The sequence below is a fragment of the Pagrus pagrus genome (assembly GCF_965226575.1).
Source record: "Pagrus pagrus genome assembly, chromosome: 5".
Taxonomy (NCBI): Eukaryota; Metazoa; Chordata; class Actinopteri; order Spariformes; family Sparidae; genus Pagrus; species Pagrus pagrus.
This window is the reverse complement of record NC_140189.1, coordinates 31,747,146-31,763,043: the sequence shown is the minus strand read 5'-3', so window position 1 is coordinate 31,763,043 and position 15,898 is coordinate 31,747,146. Positions and strand designations below refer to the sequence as shown.

Here is a 15,898-nt window from a genome sequence, read left to right as displayed (position 1 = left end):
AAGTGGCGGTGTTACTGCTCTGCTCTTTTTTCCGGATGTACTAAATCAAAGCTGGAGCATGCAGCAGTAACTGTAACTGAATGGCACCGCAGCATAAAAAGCCTCCTTTGAGCTGATGTATTGTATTTCAACATATCACTCATTGTCGCAGCAGTTCTTTCTGCTGAAGCTGCTCAGGCAGTACGAGGCGTGGCGGCCTTGAGGTGACAGAAAGTGCTGAGTTACTTTCCCCGGCTTTCATTGTGTTTACTTGATCCCCATCGAAAAATCCAGCTGCACTGAAAAAAGTCCAGCGTTTCTGACAGATGTTTCACGGCCACATCGACAACAAGTGTCAAGCTCAGATTTATGGCTCTCCGTAAGCATCTCAATGTCTCTGAAAGAGAAAATAATTTCAAGATAACAAAACAATAAAGTCTGCTGGATGTCAAGAATCAATACAGTTTCTTACAAGTTGAAATCGTTGTGTGTGGGGTCATTGATTCCCGATAGGTGCAGGACTCACTACAGTAGCCCCTGCATGTAGCCTCACTTCTCTCTCTAATTGTCTCTCTCGATGCTACTTAATAAACATAGCCATCTGTCTTTTTAAATTAGATTAGAAGCGTGCGCAGAAAATAAAACACAAACATGAGCACGTCATCCCGGAGGCCAGCCGCATTAACACATCAACAAGCCCATCAACGGTCCATCGGCAAACTGTAATGTGCTCCTACATCACTGACTTCAGTGTTCTGACGCCGCTGACGAAGACTGACAGTGGCTCTGCACGTCAATAGTTTTTTACTGCCTGTCAGCTCCAGTCAATTCACCTCAGAAAGTGGGAAAGACGGGTAATGAGTATTGTTGAGTATATATGCTGTAAAAGTAGCATTAACACTGAAGGTGCTGGCTGGTAAAAAAAAAAAAAAAAAGTGAACTTTTAAAGGACTTAGATGAGTTTTGAGTTTGTTCAGTGGAGCTTTGAAACAGTTTCATCAGCTTGAGATCAAATCGTTTTCAGTCTGAAGCGAACAAAGTGCAGAAATCAAACGATGTCGGTTTTGGCAGTAAATTATTAGTGTTTTTAAATATTTACTATGTGTGGTTAAAGGAAAAGTTCAACATTTTTGAAAAAAAACCCAAAAATGCTTATTTGCTTAATTAATGGGTAAAAAAAAAAGCCCTTAGACGTCCTTATTGGATGATTATTAACATCAGCAAGACTACATAAGTGTTAATAATAACATAATAAGCTTGTTTATTGGAAGCTCATCACACAGTTATGAACACGTATACAAACAGTTTACCGACAGTTTTATAAACTGCTTAAGAATGAACTAAAAGACCTACGAGTTGTTTTTTTATAACTGTCTTTAAAGCATTACAAACACATTTAACTGAACTACTATATCATATTATACAACATAAATAACTAATATAAACATTTACTAAGATTCTTTGTTGCTTTAAGATTAATGCATTTATTTGAGGTACTTATACAATAAATGTGTTTATTTGCTAACATTAATACTTACATAATATATACAGTATATAATATAATAATTATATTAAAAGGACGTATAAGCGCCTTATTATCTATTAACCATATTATCCAAATCACAACAAGACCCTTGATATAAAGCATTTCTTTGCCTTCTTTCAGAGATTAAGACAAAAAGATTGATATCATTCATGATGGAGTCGGGAGATGATTAGTTTCAATAAAAACTGGAAGCAGCAGGAAACTAGCTGTTCTCAGTCCACCTACCAACACCTCTAAAGCTTAATAAATGTAGTTTGTGACTTTTCAACTTATAAACGAACAGAAATTCAAGCTAGGTATGTTTCCATCAACTGGTTTGGAGCAAATAAACTAGGCGATGCCTGGTCTTATCAGAAGATGGAGGTATAGGCTATGGGACACATGGCTGTATTAAATAGAGCAAAAGAAGAAAGAGTTGCAAGAAAGAAGAAGAAAAAACAAAACCAGTCGTCTTGGCCACTGACGAGGGAATATGGGATTCAACCTGGAAATGGGGAATCAAAGGGAATGTGGGGAAATGTACAGCGAAAGATACATGAAAAGTACATGAAAGATGTTTTGTATAAATATGGCATGTTATAAATGAACAAGGCAGAATTCAATTAAAATAACAGCAGCAGTAAGAGGAGATACACCCCATCATTTTTCTCTCTCTCAAACATTTCTGCAGTTTGTCGACTTTCAGTTTTTCCTCTCCTTCAAAGCAGCTGCTTCCTCCTATCATTAATTGTGTCTCTCGTGTTGTCTCTCTCTTGATCTCACTGTTTGTGCGTGTTGTTTGCCTAATGCTTCTTTCAATTATTGATGGCTCCTCTGGATTTTAATCTTTTATATATTAAAAGTCAATTTACAGGGAACGTGAATTCATTAAACACCCACAACTCTTCATTTCCTCTGTTTCAAAACAAGAGCGGGGAGCACATGCAATGTTCTTTTACTGGAGTGAAGTGTACATACAAAAGGAAGACTCTATTATCTTTGGATTAATGTGCAGCAGCTGTTTCACCACTGAAAGTATTACAGCAATACGACAGCGTCCTGGTATAGTGAGCACATTATGGAAACATAAGGCCTCCCAGACTCGTCTGTGAGTGTAGATTTCAGTTCAGATGTGCTGCCGTACACAGTATTTCTGAAGATACAAGAAAAGCCTGCTGGCTTTTTATTAATAAAACAAAAATCACCTGATTACAGCTGTATTTCATCTCAAGTACGAAAGGAGAAGAATGATGCGCAGCCATGACAAAAGATAAAAGACGAAGAAGAAAATGGGCCTCATCGCAGCGGGAGGCAGAGGAGGGTTTCTCCTGGGCTGTTAGTGGAAAATGTCATGACACGGTTCTCGAAAGTTTTCAATGAGGAAAGGTTGTATTTGAAAACTTTATTACAGTTTGAAGCAAAGTACTTATCTGAAACATTTGCCCACTTCAAAAAACAGAAGATGATTCGACCCGCAGCCATGTTTATGGAAGCTTTTACTGCACAGTTCCACGGAGACGCCCAGTGACCGCTTGGTTTTTCTAAGGAAAATCGTTTGACAAACAGGAAACGGGGGCGTGATGCGTCTTTGGCAGGACACACGAGGGAAAAAACAACCTGAACAAACTGACCTCAAAGACACCAAAGCAGCAAGCGAAGATGCTGCCAAAAATTCAAAACACAGCGGCCGTATTTTAAGAAGGCACAATCTGTGATCCAAACCACAAAAACAAACGGTCACCTCACCACTAAAAACACAACAAGGACACCTGCTATGACTTCCTTGTCAATTCTGTTCCTGTGAAGCCCATTTTTTTTCTTCGCGATCTTGAGTTGTGCATGGGAATTTATGAGGCTAAAATGTATTTCATCTGTGTAGGAAATTGTCTACAGTAATTTTGACCCTGATGTTGATACATGTGATGATGCTAACAGGCTAATCAATGTGATCAACAGGTTTAGCAGCATGCTAACACTTGTTAATTAACACTAAACACAACATACAGCTGAGGTTGACGCGACTGTTATTAATTCTGCAAGGTTGACAGTCATGTTTACATTATAATAATATTATTTATTCTAAACACTGTCATGGTTCACACTGACAGCTGACAACATTTTGAGACGGCTGCAAAAGAGCTGCACAAATATAATCTAAGTGTAGAGAATAAATGCCAGTTTGTCAACTGTCTGACACACATTGTTATTTTTACACACACTTTTAAGACAAATAACTAGCGTGTCATGCGTCACGAAACATAGTCGTTTAAAGTGAGTAAAGACTTACTAGTTACTTGTTCTTCACTTAGGTATTTCCATTTTATGCAGCTTTATACCTCTGCTCCACCACATCTCAGAGGAACATATTGTACTTCTACTCCACTACGTGTCTGACAGCTTTAGTAAGTAGTTACTTTCACAAGATTTCATATCGTTCAGTAGCTGTTTTCCTGAGCTCATCACACTTTTTAGAGATGCCTGGTTCCCACAAGACAGTGATGCTACGAGCATATGCACTGCTGCAGATTAAACTTCCCAGCAGTATATAGAGAAGTTCAAATTAGCTTAAACATCTACAGTAAAATTTGACATGCTGCAGTAATATTGATCCAGAGACATAATAGTAAAACACTGACAGGGTCCGTGACATTTTTCTTTATTTGTTAAGTGGTGTTACTCTGAAAAAGTTTGAGAAACACTGCTCTATAGCAATCCGTTCGTAAATCTAATTAGTATTTACTCTAGAATGATGCGTTAAAGCAAAAAAGTTGTCCAGTGTCAGTTTAACTAAGGTTTTGAATGCAGGACTTGTAGCCGAGTTAAGGATCAGAATACTTTTTACACCACTGAACTGTGACGTTTCCATTAATTCACCAGTACGAGTTTATATCCTGAGACATTTAATAAAGTAGATATCTGCTGTGTTTCTTGCAGTTATCTGTACATCTGAGGTTAAGAGAAGCAGTTCGATGTTCAGGCTTTATCTGCTTGTACTGGAACAATTGTGGTAGTCTGGTTTGTTGGAGCTCAGTGATAAAAAAAAAAAAGCCCAACATGCTGATAGATGATATTCCTGCTCTGTGGTTATAGTCTGTGTCACATGAGTGTAAATAACACCCTCTTGAAATGATTTGCCCTCATCTTATTTTCTATAGAAGCACACTCATCCTCATAGGGTCACTCTTGTCAGAGTGTCTATGATTAAATGGTTAAAGAGCACAAAAGCCAAGATCGCAGTGCGCTTTCACCGGATTTTAAAAGGGATGTGTGAGGTTATATTACCGGCGTCAAGGTCAGCGGTTTGAAAAGGCGACAAAGTGCATTATGCACACCTCCATTTGGCTCCATTCTCCCTTGAGATCTGTGAAAATAAAATTACCCAACATCTCAGATTGTGGCATTCAACAAAAAGCACTTGTGCAGGCATTTATTCAAGTATTTACTCTCCGATGCCATTTCCGAAAGGTCAAAAGGGGATTTTTATTTTTTTGTCCCTGTGGATGTGTTTCAGTGTCTGTTTTCTCTCGGCGATGATGAGAGGGCACAAACCTCGCTGTGATAGAGGGCAGGGTAAGAGTGCAGTTTTTACAGCTAAAGCGTTCGGACGGGCATTTTCTCTCCGTGGTGCAGAGGTTGTGTTTGCCTCAGTTTAGCTTATCATTCATGTCGAGTTGTTTTAGATAAAGGCATAAATCTCACAGCGGCTCAGTGGCAACAAAACAAAAATGGGAAGGTCACAAGAAAAGTCTTTTTAATGTTTAATGCACCCCTGACATCCCCTTTGTTAAGCTGCTTTTGACAGTTTTGAATAGACGAGACTCCTATCTACAAACATTGCCTATTCAAAAATCCATATTTAATTTTGAATATATATATTTTTGCAGCTCAAGGTTACTGGCTCCATAAAACAGCGATGACGTGGGACTTGTTAATGGATTTCACTCCCCTCGGTCATACCAGTTTGTATTTGACAGCTGATTTCTCTTCAGTCTGAGATTATGTCTTTCTGATGTTCTGGTTTCTGAATAAAGCTTTTCACAATCTAATAAACGGGTCAAATATTTACAGATTTATGGCGACTGTCTATTCTATTCAATCTCCACAAACTGGAAAGCAAACCAGCACAGTCAAATCCAGTTTAATTGAGGTTTTTGTGCAGCAGTTATGTGTGCACATCCTTCCTGCGCTATCTTCTATTCAAATCAGCTGCTCATTCAACAGAGGCTGAGGTTCACAGGTTGCGGCCACATGGTGGGCGTCTTTGGCGCTCATGTGGCAGTGAAAGATCACATTTCATTCTTCCTCATCCAAGAAAAGACACATTGTATCAGCCACTACGGACCCCAAATATTCTCCAGCAGCCCATTTCTCACCATGGTGATAAATGTGATTAAATGTGGTCTCTGTGCTTCCCCTTGCTTATGTAAGAGGAACCTGTTTTAGATTTAAAGAGAAAAACTCCAGAACTGTTTTTGTGAATGAAGAGTGGAAAGGAAAATATGGTGCAATTTGAAATGAGTCATACTTGGCAGGATATTCTGTTTATTGGTTTTGCTGATGTCTGAAGTTAGTTCAAAACATGACAGGATTTTTAGTCCAGTACACTCTCACATTTAACAAGACAAAATGTTTGTTATTTCTAGAGGTACACACATCACAAGACTGTTAGCTAGAGCACTAACTGGCAACCACCTGAAGGGGAAGATGATTCTGACAACAGTGGTGTTGTGACTTGAATGCGATGGAAGTGGGAGATGGCATGACACATTTAGTGGCTGAATGTTTTCAATAACACCTTTACAATCATATCATAACAGTTTTGGTACAATATTTATCTCGATATTTTGAAATCTCATTAAAAGCACTTCATAATAGCGAAAAATTAGCTGCTAAATCAAATATCACAATATTTTTGACCAAACGCTGTTATATTGACATATTGCTACAACAACATTGTAAGGATGACTATTCATGCTTTCACAAAACATATATAATCATCGGTTCAGTTATCGTGAGAGCTTAGACGAAAAGCTTTTTTTTGCACCAGGCTGTAAAGGCGCTGTAAAGTTGAACATTTTAACAGGTCAGCCTCAATTGGCTATTTGAGGAACTGCAGCTTTTAGCACTTGTGTGTTGACTTCATTTTTCAGCCCCAGAGGTTGACGCTTGGACTCAGGACACTGAGGTTCAAGGCAAACAAAACGTAACTCTGTGAATGTTATTCTACTTCACAAACTGGCACTAAACTCTGACAAATTCATGTTCGTTCAAAACACATTGTTGTCTGGACTGACCAGCTCATCAGCAACATTGCAAGAGTGTAAACACAGACATGTTACAATAACCCAGTTCTGTTTTGTGTTTTCTGTGTTCAAAACTTAAAGACTGATCACTGATGAGTCAGACGTGGACATTAGAAGTGTTAGAATCTGTCCAAGACTCAACTCTTGTCTTTAGCTTTTTTATTGTCATGATGAAAGTCATTATGAAGACATTACTGGTGAAACCTTTTTTTATAATTCAATAGTTTTTTTATGCAGTACAGTATGTATGTTGTGTTTTTTATGCTTCCGTCCATCGCTAATGAATCTGGACTTCTTTATTTGTCAATTGATTTTCATTTTTTTATCTATCTCTTTGTAAACCACTTTGGATTAACCTTTATCATTGTTTTCCTGACTTGAAACTCTGTACGCCTGCAGTAACACAGGCAAACTGCTGTGATTCTATTTCAACTGTAAAAGTCTGTCAGCGACTGCATGTTTTGGGTTTGAATCCTCATCAAAAATCACCTCTGGTGTCCTCCAGCCTCACTTGTCTCTTTAAAATTGTCTAATGAATGCAGACGTGCCCCTAAAACAACCAAAGAAGTAAATTGTGAGAAAGTCACTTGCAGGAAATTCATCAAAGGATTTGTTTTCAAAAATACTAAAGGAGTTTAAATAGCTCTCCTTCCAAAGTAATTATTATTTTATTACTCAAAACATCCTCAGGTGTCTGAGAAAGGAATACTAATTTTAAAAACCTAGAGGCTTTTTATTTTCTAAGATTGTGGTCCTCAGCATTAAAGAACATTTTTTCAGGGCTTTTTTTAAAAAGCTTTTGGATTTTTGTAGCCTGGAGAGCTGCTATTATTACAGCCGCCGCTAACAACGACCTGGAAAGTAACAATACAACCAAAATTCACATCACCACCCTTTTCTTCTCCGTTCCATCTCCCAGACTCTCCAACTGTCAGTCTTTCATTGTCTACTTCTTGCTATAATAACAAAACGAGGCATATAATTATCTCAAGCTGAATGATCAGAGTATCTAAAGTGCGCTTTGTAATTTTGCTGCTGACTTCTTTTTGTAAATGTCATTTGCCAAAGATCCAAATGCCATTTTCCGGTAGGTGTATGTGAAATTGCTTCCTCTTTATTTTAGCCATTCATTGTGCTGTTGCAGCTATTGAATGTCTTCCCAAAGGGGCAGATTCATCCATTTTGGGAGGTTGAATAGATGCATCGCTATTAGGCTGCTGCAGGTATTTATGAGCGCGACACAAAAGTTCACCTTCCTCACACAGTGAACAGGTGAAAAGAGGAGCTCACGCCGAGCGTCATTCATTCTTAGAGTGCTTTCCTTAAAGGTTAGACTTGAGAGATAAGATGAGATGTGTGAATTAGTTATGATTGTACTACAGTTAAGTGAGGAAGATTTGTTGTCATTTCTCTCAGGCTAGAACTTGGTGCCTGGTAAAAGTTTCTGATTCTCATCTCAACTTCTTTCGAAGCTGAAAAATTGGTTCTCAATGTGACTGAAACTGTGAAATTATCGAAAAACTAATGTTTAAAACTGTGCTTGAAGTTATTAATGTTTGCACTTTTTTCAGCAATTGCCAATTAATGTGTTTAAAACCCGTTTCAGGTATGGTAGTATGAAATGTAACGATTATCATACCGTGTTCATTAGATTATCTACAGTATTGAATTCTATAATATCAGATTTACTAAAAAATAGTATTTTGAGTTTATATCAAGTTTCAGGTCTGTCAGAACATATTTTGTGAAAATAAAATGACGGGTTTTTTCAACCTCACGTGAGTTTTTTGTGTGTTCATTTGTCTAAAACAGCCAGATTACTTTATTGTACAGTGACCATGAGGTAGGGAGATGTGGCACAAACTGATGGGGTGTGTGTCTGTGTGTTTAAATTAACTGAGCCGGTACATTTCATCTCCAGCTCCAGTCGGCAGTTAACACTGCAGAACATAAACACCTGACAGTGGAGGTCATCTCCACGGATTGCTGCTGCAGTCAGGTTGATAAATGGGAGTGAAGATAAATCTACACTTGAAAAAGTTCATCTCAGAGCTCTCCTCCTACCAGTCAACTCCAGCTCACACCAGAATCTGACTTCACTCCGGGTGTTTATTCCTCCAGAGGGTCTCATTCAGCAATTTTGTATTTTCGTATTCGCGCCGCGTCATTTGTGTCACCTGGTTTGTCTACTCGTGTTTTTATATTGACTTTGTAGCCTAGATGTGTGAAAGATTCACTTGACTTTCTGTCTGAATACACCGTAACAACTTTTACCCTGATATTATGACATTTTCCGAGATGGTTATCGCATTGGGAAAATCTCACACCATTGTAATCTCTACATACACCTTATCCAGACAAATAGTTTTTTATTTAATCACAGTTCAGTCCCCTACAGTCGTATCAGAGTTGTATTAAGTTACTACTATTGCACACACAGCATATTTTTACTGCTACTCCTCCTAAAAGCATAGTAGGTTTTATTGTGACGCATTCGCAGGAAAAACAATTTATTTTTCAGAGGCACTGACAGCAATCGTTCATCGAAGATGCATCTGCAAAACAAGACATGATCATTTTCTGCATCTTGTAAATAGTGACAAGGTGACACACACCTAATCCTGAAGGCTGTGAGGGGTAAGAAGCCCATACTGTTTTGGTCAAATTAAATCTAATAATGTATGTTGCTCAGTAAGACTGCTTTGCACTCGGTGAAATCCAAGATGAATTTGAATACTGTGCAAAGATGAATATATTGTCTCAACTGTGTTGTAGAACTCAATTCCTCTCAGTGAAACACTCATCCTCTTATCCGACTAATTGGTGAAAATGAGAAGGAGGGGAAATGTTTTCAGACAAAACTGCTCATTTGCAAGAAACAGAAAGGAACTGATTGTAGGAAATTGCTTATTTTTAGACATCTTACTCTCATTATGTCTTTATACCGTATGCTGGAGAGGAATAAAATAATTGTCAAGGACATGTTCTTGACAGACAAGTCAGTCCTCCTCAACCACAGTGTGAAGCTGAGTCAGTCAGTCTGGGCAGAGTGGATTAGATGGAATGGGGCTGGTGGTTCTGCTCAGAATAAACATTAACTGGAATTTAAGTTTAAGTGTACAGCTCACATCGAGGTTATTTATGAGGCAGGGACACTGTTTACAGAATATTAATGGAGCACATTGTACTGAAACTAAGCGACACGGCAGAGTTGTCAATGTGCAGCTTCATGTGGTCCATTTAACTGATACAGAGGATTCAGGCCCAGAAAGAGACACTGTCAGCACAATGGATTTGGAAAAAGTAAACTTTGTAACTGGTAATTAGAGACACCGTCTCCTACACTTGGTGTCATTTTTTAATTGATATAGTAGCCCACCATTCCAAGGAAATGTGTTCATGTTGGAAAGTTCCACATTTCACAATTTACATCGACTGGCAAACTTTCAGTGCAAGAAAGTAAGTGAAGTGCCCTTTATGTGAAAAGCACGGCAGTGAAGGATGGAAGGACTGGAGCTCTACAGCCAGTGTTTTTGAAATTCTGGCTGTCTTTAACTTCTGAGCATGACGACCAAGTTTTGTTTCAAGGAAAGCCTTTTTTTTAAATGCACGTATTCACTTTCTTGCATAAAGGTCGGTTGATAGGCCATTCTTGTGTCTGTATGTTAATTTGGAGCCTACAGCGAGCAGCTAGCAGCTAACATAGCTTAGCACAAAGACTGGAAGCAGGGGGAAACAGCCTGGCTCGTTCTCGCGTTGCGTCATTTCGGTCAAGATTCATCGTACATTTATCAGTTCAATTGAGCTCTCAGTCAGTCAGCCTGGTTGCCAGTTGCACCTGGACATAAATTGGGAGGTGTTGAATTGTCCAATATGTACATAGTTTGTAGGATACTTGGATGGGAATTTGCATCCCGTCACAAACCTGCAAAATATGCTTTTTTTCCCCTTTTTTAAAATAGAACTTGTTGCAACATAACTTACCCATAGTCTTTCTCACAACCACAATCTTTGAACAACCATATAGTTGTTGCCAGACTCAGATACTTTAGAAGAAAGAATTTCAAAAGCTCAATCGGTTTTGCATTAGTTTCAGTCTAATAAAAGCAAGAGGAAGGAAATACTATGCAGTATTATTGGACTTGTAAAGCGACACTAGTAAAAGTTGTCCCCAAAAACTTTTCGGGTCCATAAATTTACTTTGGGAGCATCAAACTCGATTGTGATCTCTGCTCCGAGTAGAATCCTGAATGAATAAAAAACACTGAATACGTGACGTAGATTAACAAATAGCCGTCATCTAGTGTCAGAACCAGTCTGATGAGGACCTAGTGTTGAATTAATAATATGAGACCGACTGCATGACCGATTCTGACTCTGGGAACCTTGTACAGAATCCTAATTGATGATCGCAGTGCAACCAACCTGGCTGACTCACAATGCATGGGACTGCTCTCTTATTTAAAGAAGATGGAAATGAGGGTGGAGTTGGAGTACCTGTATTTGGCAGGCAGGGCCTTTTCTTACATTAGTGTTTGGTCCCCAAAAATAATGCAACACATTTAATTTTTACTTTTATTGCACATCCACATATATGCACACGCATACTCATAACTAATTCTGAGTAGCGTACACATTAAATAGCTATATTATTGTTGAGAATCCTTTTTTAGACACTAAGAGCTGCAACAATTAATTGGTCAGTTGTCAACTATCAAATTAAATTAAAATTAATTAAAAGAGTAAATAGGTCCTGATTCCATTATTTCAAATGTGAATATTTTCTGCTTTCTGGACTAAACTGAATGTCTTTGGGTTTTGGACAAAACATGACATTTAAGGACATCATCTCAGCTTTGGGAAATACACTTTTTTCACCATTTTCTGAAATTTTATAGACCAAACAACTAATTGATTAATCAAGAAAATAATCAACAGATTAATCAACAAGGGAGATTGTTAGTCACAGCCCTCAATAGTAGCTAATAACCAGAAAAAGGCAACACACTATGATTTCCTTAACATAAGGAGTAAAGACGTCAATGATTTATTGTGTGGTACCCGGAAATTCTCTGGATGTAAATAAATAATTGCCAAAAAGGTAAGAAGAGGAAACAAAACCTCAATCTTACATAGTGCAGATGTCTAGAATCCTTAATTTTGTTGGGGGACAATAGCTGTACAAGAGAAAACAGGATGCAGACTGTATGCAAAGCAGGTTTAGCGCATGAAATTGAACACTTTGCAGCCACTACATTCGATTCTCACAAGATACATTGGCAATCAACGGCTAACAGTGGAAACAACCCTGCAATATCAATCTTGATTTGCACAAGATGTGTCCTCTACCTTCTAAATTGTGCCCCGACTGGACCCGTTTGATGGAGTGCATATTGTGTTAGCAACAACTAGGCAGGTGGATTTGTTTCTCACCTTCTCCACTTAATGGCATGTGAAGTAAGCTGATTCAATTCCCAGTGCCCACACCTAGCTGAGTACACCACAGAAGGACAGTGCTAAAAGATTTATTGGACAAGAGCGTGTATGTGAAAGTTTGCCGGTGGCTTGATGTAAAACATTTAAGTCAAACTGGCAGAAAGTATATGCAAGGTGAAAGAAGCAAATTGAGCCACAGTATTGTTAGTTAAACAGGAGCTGAAAAATGTTGCAAAAATCAAAAGTTTGGTACGTCACTGAAGACGGGAAAGTGACATGACGACGCCTCAGGTCATGTCAATAAATGCTTCTGAATCGACATATGGCAGAATAATTCTGACAGCTGGTGTGAGAACTAAATACTTTTGACTTTGTTCACAGGCAACAAAAAGAAGTAAGCTGCATGTCATGTCATATGATTCTGCCAGGTGTTCAGACCTAATCACATTTGCGTAAATATGTCATTTATCAGCCTGTTTATAGAAGAATGCTCATTGGTTGTCCCTGCAAGTAAACGACTCACAATGACGACTGCAGTGCCCGTTCAAAACATGCTGTTCAGCAGATTATCTGGTAACTTGAGGGGTTTACAGATCCAGTCTTATCCTGGACTGCTCACAGACTCATCTGGGCCACCCCGATAATATCAAACATGTTTGATATTTACGATTTAAAATCTGGATAACATCATCGGTACTTTCCAAGTTGGACCACCATAACAACCAGCGAGAGGCGTCCTGAAGCAGCTTACGGTGCTACCCAGCAACAGTAAACATTCTAGCCCTTCAGGCTAACATTAGCTAGCATACCACTGTTGGCAGAAACTTAAAACTTCACCTGAAGTTCTCGCTGAAGACTGGAAAACCTGTGTTGACCACGTCCCCCCCTCCCATCCAGACAAGTTTAACCTTCTGCTTTTGTTTGTTTCTCACTGCCACAAATTACTGCAGCAGGTTGTTGCACAATGCTAATCTCCATTTTGTTTATGTCCGCTTCCCCCATGCGATCGCGTAAGAAGGATCACGTGTGAGCCGAGCTTCAGTCTGCAGAGCCACGAAGCCAGAGCACCAAAGCTCAGCCCTGCTGCTGCGCAGACTGTTGTTCCCCGTTCATTCAAAATGTATAAATATGGGACGTGTTGAGTGTCCACATCGCACCAAATTCAACACTTCATTCCCACTGCAGAAGGGATTTTAGTGATTAATGATTAATCACCGTTAAGAATTTAACCTATTCATAATGCAAACAAAAAAAAGATGTAAGGGCCAAAAAACAACAAAAAGTAATGTTACAAGTTACACTTACTTGCTTATCAAATCTAAAAAAAAAAAAACTGGCATGAGAAAACATATGCAATTTAATAATAATAACAGACAGACAGACAGACGGACAGACAAAGACGCCTTCCTTTATAGTCAGACATGCAATGGTATGAATCTGAGAAAAGAAAAAATCCACCTTTGATGCTGTTTGCTCCAGTTACTGATAATGGGCCTTAAGAGGCATTTAAGTCATTTATAGCCTTTCCCTCCATACAAATCAGGGGAGTCGGAGGAATGACAGCAGCGTCGGAAATGTGCTCTGTGATGATTAACAGTCCTCCTGATTCAAGGCGATGTCTATGCCACCGTGTTGAACTCTCGGTTGCCATGTCTCATTATCCCCACCCCGCTAATGGAAGGAGGAGACAAATAATTCATCTGCCCTGATGGTGACACGGACCATAACAGGTCTCCTCGGGGGAGACTGAACAGCTTGTCAGTCAGAGGATGGAGGGTGAGAAAATAAGCAGCAGTAACACGCAGGTTTAATTCAAACTGCTTTACGGTTTGTCTCATTAGGATTCACACCAATTAATATACATTTAATCTGCATTTCTCACCTCCCAGTTTCTGTCATTGTTCTATGTTTTAATCATTGTTGGGCGACTGTGTGAAAAAAATGCATTTACAGTTAAAAAAATGTAATTATAATAAGTATACTGCCTTCCATTTGTGAATTCAATAAACATAAGGAAAGCATTTAAAAGACAAAACATACCATTACTTTGAAGGTTATCTTGAAGCTGAATTTGCCTTCTGAGGTGTCATTAGTGCCATGTGTTGTGTTTGAGTCTTATTTAAATCCTGTGTATCTGCAAATTGCAGTAATGTTAATGCTTTGTGGGCTTCAGACGGAACAGCTGTTACCTGGGCAGCGGCTAATGGAGAAACAAATAAATAATAAACTGGATGGAGATGCGGCAGCTGTCAAACTGGCGGAGGTACAAATACGCACAGAGAGAAGAGGAATTAATTGGAGAAAAAGTAAACAAGCTGGAACTTATTCCACACTTGCAGATCCAAAACTGCTGCAAACATTTAATCGTTTGCATGTTTTGACTGGCTGGAGGTAGAAATAATCTCACTGGCTGAGTTTAAACGTAGCCTTTACAGACGCTGGTGCAACAACACAAGCAAGTACACAGTTTAATTGAGTTGCAGTCTGGAAAAGCGTCAAATCTGTGGATCCGAACAGCACAAAAACGGACATAAAAATACAAAACTGCATTCCACTTTGCCAAATAGTGTCAGTTTCTCAAAGTTATTGTTTTTACCTCACTGTTAGATTAATTCTCAGATGTCACCTTATGTGTCGATGCCAAAAGGAGGACAAATGGGAACGACTTCAAACTAGGCTCTAAATGGAAACAAAGGCTTTACTTAATAGGTGGGTCAGGCTGTCGAGGTGAACCGTGGGTCTAGCTGAGGCGGGCCAAATGAAGTCTGGCTGCTCATGGCTAGCTAGAGAGCTAGCAGCTAGCTTTCACTCAAAGCAGCCATGCCCTTTACTATGCATAACTTTCAGTCTTCATATAATTTAAACAAGTACATATCAAAATTCATCCCCTGTACAGTTGTCATGAATGTAAGTCCATCTTAGGGCCAAGGTATGCTCAATAAGAAGTTCTTATACATCAGGATCAGAAGCTGATACCGATTTTTGGATCGGACCCAACATGAGTGATTACAGCTCACAATTTCAGACAGTCTCTCTTTAAAGACAGTCACAGGGTTGCACTCATTTGTACACACCAACAGTGACAGAATAGGTGTGGAAAGAATGAAAAAAAGAGTTGGAGAGAGAAGTTCCAACATTACGTTCTCACCTTCACTGGCCAATCAGGGCGTGAAGTGGGTGTGAATGTCTTATTGTCACAGCCGCCCCCAAGCTGTTCTAATGGAGTACACTATACTAGCGGCTTTATTAACTGTACAACTGTGCAGCTTTAATCCAGGTGAGGTTTTTGTTTTCTGTCGAGTATGTTGCTTATGCATACATACACACACACACAAAGAGCAGGGTGAGAAAAACAAATGCAATTCATACGCTGTTTAATCAGCCATGAACAGCAAACACTTAGCTATGATTCTCCCCGGCTGACCTTTCAAGAGAGATGACTTGTTAATGCAGTGCAATGCACTCGAGTCGAGTATCAAACCTTAGTGAACAAGAAGCAGCTCGGTGTAAAAATGGCAGCGAGTTGATGGAAGAAGGATGCACACGCTCCATCACTAAAGTACTTTTCTCTTCAGACTGTGAAAGTTTCCACCAAATGAGCTCATTCATTTTCACAGGCTGAAAGACAATTGCTTCCTGAACTCAATGTCGGCTC

At 39.1% G+C, this 15,898-nt stretch overlaps 1 long non-coding RNA gene across 6 annotated transcripts in view; it reads right to left on the bottom strand.

Moving 5' to 3' along the window:
• The window catches only part of LOC311257920, a 111,738-nt gene that overhangs the window by 88,810 nt on the left and 7,030 nt on the right, over positions 1–15,898 (bottom strand). For 2 of the 6 annotated variants that reach the window (XR_014622680.1, XR_014622683.1), the window contains exon 4: positions 4,787–4,865. The exons of 3 other annotated variants lie outside the window; for them this stretch is intronic. This is a non-coding gene — a long non-coding RNA (uncharacterized lncRNA). Of the gene's footprint in view, positions 1–2,025; positions 3,046–4,786; positions 4,866–15,898 lie in introns of those variants that run through there. One more of the 6 variants, XR_014622685.1, reaches the window with a different exon arrangement.